The following is a 7578-nucleotide window of genomic DNA, read 5'->3' as shown; positions in this document are numbered from 1 at the left end:
AGCGAAACAGGCGGTGCTAATTGTGGCGAGGACTTGCCCTTTGGAGGCGCATATTAGCACCACCCGTGGCCGAAAATTAACCGGCTGACATGACGCGGGAAATGCAGGGCCTGCCTGACAGGTAGTAGCTAGAGCTCAAAGCTGCCAGGCTGCTGCTCAGGAAATAAAGGGAATCGAAACCTGAACCACATCGAACGCTCCTTGTGTGCCGAATAGCTGCCAATTAATCCGATTCTCATTTGGTTTCCAGTGACATTTGATCACGGACTCTATCTGCTTCATTCAACTAGTGTACCGCCCAGAGTGTAGAGAGAAATGTTTGCATAGTGGTGCTGCGTTGTCTAAGCTTATTGCGTGCATCTTGCAATTGAATACGCAACATTCACGTCATGAAAGTTTAAAATCACAAAGCGATTTTGCATAGAAAAACTGCACACTGACGTGTGACATTAAAATAGTTAGTTTTCGATGAGAATCGAATAACAACATTTGTTTTCATCTATATCCACACCATTCAAGCGACAGCTGTGTTTTTCCTTACCGACGTCTCAGTTTCCGACGGAGCAGCGGTTCATTTCTAAAAATTTCGCGTCTCGGCGTAAGGCTGTTTTTCTAACAAAGTCCGGCATCGGCGAAGCTAAGATGACTGTCTCGCCCATCTCTTTTAGTTTACAGCTCCCCACGGAAAATGTGCGTTGAAAAAGTGGCAACAAGTAAAGTGTTTATATTCTTGAGTCGCGATGTACTAACTGTTGGGTGAGGGTGATGACGAATGAATAGCTCAAACTACGGAATTCTAAGCCGCAAACATAAATAACAATGCAGCAGACGCTGGCTATCCCGGATGAACGTCTCGCTGCAGAACCGACTCTGAGCCATTCGATCCTCGTCCTCGGCGGTCAGGGAGATAGATACCCGGCGTCGGAGTGCCTCCACTCGACCGGTTATATTGTTGACGTATGTCAATGACAGATCGATCATCCGCATACGGATGCTCTCGGGACGATCGCTGTCTGGGAAATGAGCGTCTCATCAGTCAGAACTGGGCCACGCGGGACGCTCGAGCGACTCTCGATATTCCGGTAGCGCGCGCCGGGGCGACATGAGGCGAATCGGCTACCCGTCTGTGCCAAGGCCGTATGTCTGTGCGCGGACAGATTACCGCCAGCTGCAGCGCCACTGGATGGTCGCAGAAGGCCGCGCTGGCTGGGAGGAACGTGACTGGACACATTGCAGCGGACTTATCAGGTGCCTTATCATTGCCGGAATCGGACCTAACTATAATTAATTTTTGTGACGAGAGCCTAGTTTGCCCTTTTCGAGGGCCCTGATCATTGTTCTGTCGCCTTCATCCCTCCTCTCTTCATCCCCTCCCACTCTCTCGCTCTCTTCCTCCCTCCCCCTTTCTTCCTCCCTTCCTCTCTTCTCTCTCTCTCTCTCTCTCTCTCTCTCTCTCTCTCTCTCTCTCTCTCTCTCTCTCTCTCTCTCTCTCTCTCTCACGCACACGCACACACATTCCGTCTCTCTGATCCACTATCTTCCTCTCTCACTCCCATCGTTCACTTTCCGATAGCATCTTTATAAAATCCTACTCCTCCACTATAAATCGCTATGGGACAGCCCGCAGTCAGCCCCACGGGACTCACTCATTTCGGAATGTAAATGTACCCAGCGATGGGCGACAATTCATAATTACACCCAATCTGGGCCCTGCTCGCTAGCGATAGTTTGTGGCGGGGCACCAGGCTGTTATTTGCTGTTTCCAGCGGTGGTTTTCGGTCAGCGTCGGCTATTTATGCTGAAAGTTTGAGGGGTGGTCCCGCCTTTCTGTTGATGTACGGCTCAGGTCTGGCAAACATGGCTCGGCTTTTTAGTGGTCGCACACAGTGGCCTGATGGCTCCCGGCAGCCAGCCAGATAAATGGCACCAGACACGAATGATGATGGACGAAGTGCCGCTTGGTTTGTGTTAAAAACACCCCAGTGTATCCAGACGTGCGATGTCAGTGGGTGCTACACTAGTTGAATGAAACAGATATCTGTAAACGTAGATAATGAATTTTGTGGTTATATTGACGAGTAACCGACCCGATCGAATGCAATTAAAATGCTTAGTTAAGGATAAAAAAGTTATGACTGCTTTAACTTTGATACGTTACCTATATATTTATTCTTTTATTAGTTATATACTAGGGTGGCCCGCGTGCTCCGCAACGCGAAAAGGGGGTATTTACGATCGGCGGGTGTTTGGTTGTTCTTGTGTCGGTTGGGTTATCAATCCATTTCGGTCGATTGCTTTTTGACGGCTAAACGTTTTGGTTTGGAAAAAATATCCACCGCATCGAGGTGCCCGTGTCTGATAAGCATGCTTTCCACTTCAGAATCTGTCAAAGGTGTTTTATAATTTAGGTGCGTAGTTTTATGATAAATGAAAGGCGTAGATAATTTTCGCTAAAAATCGTTTTGCAGATGTTTGAAACATTTATATTTTTAAGAATACTGTTGCTTGTCATGCAAACGTGATGATTGGATCTTGGAGAGAATTGAATGCTCTTTCTAATGATAGCATTTTCAATTGTCAAGCGTATCAGGTTAAGCAGCAAATCCCGTGTAATTATTTAGTGGCACATTAAGGACAAATACCATTTAATTCAGCGATTTTTTCCACATTGTTTTTGATCAATTAGCTTTTCACAATTTTTCCATGAGGCGGTACATATCCCTTGCCTATAAGCATTGTTTTAACTCTTTCAGTCTGACAGTCACGTGAAAATAAAATAAAATCCAAAATCCATTTAAAACGGCACTTTTTGAAATGAAATTGCCCTCACATGTGCACGTGGCACGTGCCATCCACTGCGCCGCACACCATTCGATAGCCCGTTCGATTCTCTACACGATGCTGTTTTCCCCGTGACGATCGGGTGCACGGTTACCGAGATATTGCACGGGAACCAGACCCGTGTCGGCCAAATATGGCCATTTTTGCCCGATTTTGCAGGCCGATTTATACATGTAAAGTCTATGACGCGAATTTGCACTTTTTGGGCACGCGCCACGCGCTCGCTATCGATCCGATCGAGCCGAGACCGCTCAAAGGCACGTTGTCCATCCTTGTTCTATAAGTTGCGCAAATTTCAACGCGGTAGGTGCAACGGTGTGACCTGTAACCCGCGCTACGTAGCACCATGTCGTGACCTCGGTAACGACAGAAACTACGTCACCACAAATAGTAATATAGACTAGGGTGACCCGCGTGCTCCGCAACGCGAAAAGGGGGTATTTACGATCGGCGGGTGTTTGGTTGTTCTTGTGTCGGTTGGGTTATCTATCCATTTCGGTCGATTGTTTTTTGATGGCTAAACGTTTTGGTTTGGAAAAAAATATCCATCGGATCGAGGTGCCCGTGTCTGATAAGCATGCTTTCTACTTCAGAACCTGTCAATAGTTCAGTGAACCTGTCAAATGTGTTTTATAATTCAGGTGCGTAGTTTTGTGACAAATGAAAGGCGTAGATAATTTTCGCTAAAAATGGTTTTGCAGAGGTTTGAAACATTTATATTTTTAAGAATACTGTTGCTTGTCATGCAAACGTGATGATTGGATCTTGGAGAGAATTGAATGCTCTTTCTAATGATAGCATTTTCAATTGCCAAACGTATCAGGTTAAGCAGCAAATCCCGTGTAATTATTTAGTGGCACATTATGGACAAATACCATTTTCTCCAGCGATTTTTCCATCTTGTTTTTGATCAATTAGCTTTTCACAATTTTTCCATGAGAGGCGGTACATTTCCCTTGCCAATAGGCATTGTTTTAACTCTCTCAGTCTGACGGTCACGTGAAAATAAAATAAAATCCAAAATCCGTCCGAAACGTCAATTTTTCAAACAAAAGCGCCCTCACGGGTGCACGTGGCGCGTGCCATCCCCTGCACCGCACACCATTCGATAGCCCGTTCGATTCTCTACACGATGCTGTTTTCCCCGTGACGATCGGGTGCACGGTTACCGAGATATTTCACGGAAACCGGACCCGTGTCGGGCAAATTTAGCCATTTTCGCCCGATTTTGCAAGCCGATTTATACATGTAAAGTCTATGACGCGAATTTGCACTTTTCGGGCACGCGCCACGCGCTCGCTATCGACCCGATCGAGCTGAGACCCCCCAAAGGCACGTTGTCCATCCTTGTTCTATGAGTTGCGCAAACTTCAGCGCGGTAGGTGCAACGGTGTGACCTGTAACCCGCGCTACGTAGCACCATGTCGCGACCTTCGTAATAGGCAGAAACTACAGGGTGTCCCAGAATTACCCGGACATTTATTTTCTGGTGATGGGAAACGGCCGGACGGCTTGACGCTTTTCCCATTTACTGAGGGAAAATCGCTCGTGTGGGATGCCACTTGCGTCAACACCTACGCGGCTTCCCATCTGCCGGCCACCGCCGCTGCTGCCGGCGCTGCAGCCAGGGACGCTGAGGAGAGAAAGATGCGCAAGTACTCGGGACTGGCTAATCGGTTTCAAATTCAGCCTGTGGCAATTGAAACTAGTGGCGTCTACGGCCCGGCAACAAGCCGCTTCATAAGCCTTTTAGGTGGCCGTTTAGTCAGCGCGACCGGCGACGCGCGTGAATCGTCCTGGCTGCGACAAAGACTAGCGCTGGCTGTAGTCCGTGGCAATGCAGCGAGTGTCCTCCATTCGCCATTTAGCTCTGGTCCCCTGAAGCAGGCAACAGGCGAAACGCACCTCACTGATCCGGCAGAGCGCCACCAGCTCCACGTTGACCCTGAGTGGGCTACCACACCGGATAACACCACTAGCCGGTCAGCACCCCTCTCAGAGTCACAGGTCGGCGAGAACATAGAGTTATGCTACACCACCACCAGTCCACACCAGTCCAACAGTCACTCTCCACCACCTCCATCAGATGACATCCCTAGTATATCCGCTCGTTTGGCACGTTATCGTGAACTGTTCAGTCGAATGAAACAAGAATTCACGGAACAAAGACTCGAGAACATGACTAGCCAGTAGCCGCGACGTTATGGCCGATCCGGAGCTAGCCTACTACTTAACGCGAAAAGCAAAGGATCGAGCCGTGGACGCAGCAAGTCCAGAGGTTCCAAGAAGGTCGCTAACACCGTGTTGAAGAAACGCCGCGTTGTGAACAAGAAGTCGTGCTAAATGTTCCATCTCTCGTAACAATCATACGCCAGTTTTGGAGAAAAAAAAGTTAATTCGAATTGATCTCTGATACCTCCGAGAGAGAGATCATGTGGTTTGTAGTACCTACCTAGGCATTGGATCTTATCTTATCAGTTATCTTACATTTTCTGGCAAAAAGTGCGATTGCGCTCGATTCTAATGATATACAAGCATCATACTTTTATAAGATATCCCTTAGCTATCGAGCTTGGGGACTGTGTGCTTTTGGTGACCGGTAACGACTCGAGTCAATTATTATCCAGAGTCAAGTAAGAGTAGTCCTTTTCCGTTTTCAGCTTAAGCCACTAATAGGCAACCATGGTGAATCAACTCCCGTTTTCAACTTTGTAAACGGACTTTCGGCATGGTTTTTGCTGGAGAGCTTCAGCAGCTCATCTGCAAGCAGTTAGGATTGAGCAAAGCGCAATTATATCAGCTAACGAAGCCAGAGAGAGCAAGAGATAAACCTGATTGACAAGCTTGGGCTCGGCCAAAAAGGGCCATGCACCAGTTGTCAAACGGGTGGTTGCTTGTCATGGAGAACAAACGTCACTGATCTAGCTAAAAACTAGCTAAACGATAGATCAGGATTATCTAAAGAACATCAGTCTACTTTCCACCACTATCTTCGCAAAATTTTGGAATTTGGGGTCCCTCGCCTGAAAAATATGCGAAAACTACGGGAAAAGCAGCGAAAATCACTACAATTCATCCTAAAAATATAACATATACAACAAAAAATTATATTGAAGCACACTTTGTGGTCTAACGAAGGTATTCTGTCATTTGAACCGCCCGAAAAAGGCGTGTGTGAACGTCAGATGGCTACAACGCCCCAACAGCAGAGACGGCCAGGCACCCGTCGAAAATCAAATTGTGAGACATTTTGAGCCACCGTGCAATCATTCGGCTTGATATGATGGCACAACGACAGCCGTTAGCACAGAGTACTACTGCGGTAATATTCTACCAGTAAAAAAAAAAACTGGATGCCGTAAACCAAATGGTCATGAACGGGTTTGTTTTGGAAACCAAATCTATTGGAAGCCAAAGGTCCCGCCATGTTCAGACTTGGAGCTTCTCCACTTCAGATGTAAAAAACGCGACAAAAGTGGTGTAGGCAGCAATTTTTGTTTTTGGGGGATAATGCCTTATGACCTGGGAACACTTTGATGTTAAGTTTATCTTATATGATCGTATTATCCTCCGGCAACAGGTCAAAGAAAACAGGCCTTCACCCAGTTTCGGGAGAGCCGTAAAACAACTGAGACCAGGAATGGCTGGCATTTTCAATCATTGTCGGCTGATCTTGTAACAAGCGTATCTATTGCATGTGCTATTTCACAGCCACCCTAGTTGGCTATATAGGACGATAAAAAGAAAAAGGCGCAATCATGTTTGTCTTATTTTATACGCTAATTAACAATGTCCGGGTAATTCTGGGACACCCTGTACGTCACCACAAATAGTAATATAGTTATATGCATGTTTTTAAACACTGACAGGACGATGTCGGTAGTACAAAAGAAATCACGGCTGACTTCTACGCACAATTACCTTGTTTCCTAGTCTACCGATGCATTTGTGTATGCTACCTGTCGTAATACCAAAAATGGAAGGTGTTGAAAATGTTTGTATTTTAGCAGTTGCATAAAACAAAACCGGCGTTTTTAATAAAACGTTTGCATGACATTTCCTACCATTGAACTACATTGAGGGCAAAATGTGTCAACATCCTCAAGCAGGGTCTTGAAAATACCTGTTTCGACTACAGACTGTTCTTAATTTCGCTCCAGAAAATTTTGCAATGCGCTGGATCTGTATTATTGCTTACTACTTACGACGTCTCTTCTATGTCCCGTGCGACTTTGAAAACCAACCAAGCAGAGCGAATAGAATAAACATGGGCTTAATGGTTGTTTTTCTCTCGCAAGTGAAACTCTGACGCAATGCGTTGGGGTTCCTGTTAGCATTGACCTTCATGAGATGCCAAGTCCATTACGGTATATTTGCTCTTACGGTAAGCTATTAGTGTGCGGTATAGGCTCTTTCCTGGTGACGATTCGATCCCCTAAGAGCATCATTTATCTTCAGTGGATCAGCCAGGATTGCGTTGGCTGGTTCCAGCTAGCACTGAACGTCGCTATTATCCAGCTAGTGATTGCTGTGCCTAGGTCCCCATTGGATAACTGATGTGTTTTGCGTGTTCAGTGCGGCCGACTCCTGTTACACATGTGATCAGTGGTGATTTGTAGCGTTTGGCAAATTTTCGCAGAAAATGCACTTAAAGTACCTTAAAAATAAATGTATCTGGAATATTTGATTGGATGGATTGACAGGGCCTCGCTAAATGGACTTGCTGCTCAGGCCCCA

This window comes from Amphibalanus amphitrite, unplaced genomic scaffold (genome assembly GCF_019059575.1).
Source record: "Amphibalanus amphitrite isolate SeventyFive unplaced genomic scaffold, NRLGWU_Aamphi_draft 000262F_arrow, whole genome shotgun sequence".
Lineage (NCBI taxonomy): Eukaryota > Metazoa > Arthropoda > Thecostraca > Balanomorpha > Balanidae > Amphibalanus > Amphibalanus amphitrite.
Note: the sequence above shows the minus strand (reverse complement) of the source record.